This window comes from Chrysochloris asiatica, unplaced genomic scaffold, assembly GCF_000296735.1.
Source record: "Chrysochloris asiatica unplaced genomic scaffold, ChrAsi1.0 scaffold00193, whole genome shotgun sequence".
In the NCBI taxonomy this organism is placed as follows: Eukaryota; Metazoa; Chordata; class Mammalia; order Afrosoricida; family Chrysochloridae; genus Chrysochloris; species Chrysochloris asiatica.
Genome location: NW_006408711.1, coordinates 2704854 through 2707763, shown reverse-complemented (window position 1 = coordinate 2707763; position 2910 = coordinate 2704854). Strand labels below are relative to the sequence as shown.

Sequence of the window (2910 nt, the reverse complement as noted above, 5' to 3'; positions counted from 1 at the left end):
ACAAGAAAGTTCTAATTGACATTTATAAAACACAAAACAGTAATAGAATATACATTAAATTTATATTTCATACAAAATAGATGTATATATATATATATATAAACTCTGATAGCATAGTGGTTATGAATCGGGATGCAAACCGCAAGGCCAGCAGTTCAAAACTGGCAGCTATTCCGTGAGAGAAAGATGAGGCTTTCTGCTCCTGTAAAGATTTATACCTCAGAAACCCTGTACAGGGTCTCTATGAGTCAGAACCAACTCCACAGCACATAACAACAACATATATATATACATATACATATACATATACATATACTCTGTATAAAATAGAAGGAGCCCTGATGTCACAAAATGGGTTGAAAACTGGGCTGCTAACTGAAATGTTGATACTTTGAACCCACCAACTGTTCTGACAGAGAAAGATGAAGTTTTCTGCACCCATAAAATTTTACAGTCTTGGAAAGTCTAAGGAGAAGTTTTATTTTGTCCCATAGGGTCCTATAAGGTTGCTACAGGATCCTAAAGTGGCACTATAGGATAAGCACTGGACTGCTAATCTCAAGGTCAGTAATTCAAGCCCACCAGCAACTCCTCAGAAACCCTGTACAGGGTTACTATAAATTGAAACTGACTCTATGGCATTTAACAACAACAGTAGAGGCATTATGGGTCAGAATACACTCAGTGTAAGTGGGAGTGGGTTATTATCATAGCAAAAACAAACATCAACCAGTTTAAAAGAATTAAAATTACACTTTGTAATTTTAAACTAGGCATTGTTAACCTAAAGATAACACAGGGAATCTAAGCAGTACTACTCTAAATTATTTATGGCTCAAGGAAGAAGTTTTAAAGAAAATGTAAAAACCAAATTGAACTGAATGAAAATGAAATTTGTGGAACACAGCTAAAGTAGGTCTTAAAAGAAATTTTGTACCACAAAATGCTTAGATGAGATGAAAAGTCTCAAATCAACAATTTTTTCTCATGTCAAAATCTACAATGAGGAGATTAGACTAAACCCAAAGGAAGAAGGAAGGAAATAAAAGGTTTTGCTGTTAAGTGCGATCAAGTTGGTTCCGACTCATAATGGTCTTGTATAGGTTCCTAAGGAACTGCTTTTGGGTTTAAGCTGCTGACCTTGTGGTTAGCAGTCCATTGCTTTTCCTACAGCACACCAGGAGCAGAAAGCAAACAAGTGAGAACAGACAAACATTGGAGATTAACAATGAATAAACAGGTGTTAAGGTTAAAACATCAATAAAATTGACTAACTTCTAGCAATATTAACAAAGAAAAACAGAGATAGGACAAAAGAAACAAAATCCACTCAGGAATTAAACAGGGTTCTGGTGTGGCGCTGTGGGTTAATGTGCCAGACTGCAAAGTCACTTGAACTGCAAGGTAGGCAGTTCAAGCTCACCAGCTGTGCCTCAGAAACCCTATACAAGATAGCTGTGGGTTGGAATCGACTTGACGGCGCTTAACAACATCAACAACATGGAGTCCTGGTGTTGCGCTGTGGGTTAATACACTAGACTGCAAAGTCAGTTTGAACCACAAGGTCAGCGGTTCAAGATCACCCATTGCTCCTTGAAAACCCTACACAGGGCTGCTTTGGGTCAGCACCGACTCGATGGCACTGAACAACAACAGCAACAATCATTACAAACACTGAAGACATCAAAATGATATAGTACAGAAATACTAAAATCAACTCTATCCTCACATATTTGACAATTTAGGTTAAATGATCCTATTCTTCAAAAAGCACACACTTTTACAATTTATCAAAAATAAAACAGGTCATTGAGTAGCTCTATAAAAATTAAGGATATTAAATATGTAGCTTAAAAACTCTCATAAAAATGTCAAGGACCTAATGGTTTCACTGGAGAGTGCTCTCAAAATTTAAAAGGAGGATTAACACTAGTTCTATACATCTTCCTTCAGAAAATAGAAGAGAAAGGGAAATTTCTCACTTTAGTTTATGAATCTAGTTATGCTCTGATATAAAAACCAAACATAAACCAGGCTCCCCTCCTGCGCTCCCACCCCCATTATGCTGTCCTCAGTGTCCAAACACTGTACTGTCTTTTCAAAGTCTTTGACATAGGATCCTTCAAGAAAGGTACCCTTTCCATGCTCAACCAGGGAGTACGGGTGCACAGAAGCATTGGCAGACAGGAGTTTAAATATCTGGATCCGTTTTTACTGTTTGATGAATTTAAAGGTATAGACCGGGTGGATTTCCTTATCATCCACATCGAGGCTTTGAAACAGTCTCTTACCTCCTGAAAGAAGGGCGCATGACCCATGAGGACTGTTGTGGATACTTTGGTAAATTGAATCCAGGAGGCCTGCAGTGGATGACCGCAGGCCGCAGGCCCGGGCATCCTACATGCCGAGATGTAGTGCTACAAGGATCCAGCTCATGGCCTACAACGGTGGGTGAATTTGAGGAGCTCAGAGAAGATGTTGGAGCCTCAGTACCAGGAACTTAAAAGTGAAGACATTCCTAAACCCAGTAAGAACGGAGTGACAGTTGCTGTCATTTCTGGAGAAACCTTGGGAGTGAAGTCCAAGATTTATACTCACATACCAACTTTATATTTGGGTTTCAAATTGGACCAAGGAGCCAAGCATTTCCAGCCCATTCCCAAAGGGTGGACAGGATTGCTATGAGTCAAAACTGACTTGACAGCATGTAACAACAACAACAACAATGTTATACTTGGGAGCGCTATGGCTCCATAAAATAAGCCCTGGACTGCAAACTACAAGGTCCACAGTTCCAGGATTCTAGCACTTCGCCTGGAAAAAGATGAAGCTTTCTGCTACCGTGACGATTTAAAACCTCAGAAACCCTATACAGGGTCATTATGAGTTGGAATCAACTGCTCAGATTTA

The 2910-nt window shown here is 39.2% G+C and overlaps 1 pseudogene; it reads left to right on the top strand.

Moving 5' to 3' along the window:
- Positions 1-665: 665 nt before the first annotated feature.
- LOC102826194 lies at positions 666-2685 on the top strand (annotated as a pseudogene).
- Positions 2686-2910: the final 225 nt, after the last annotated feature.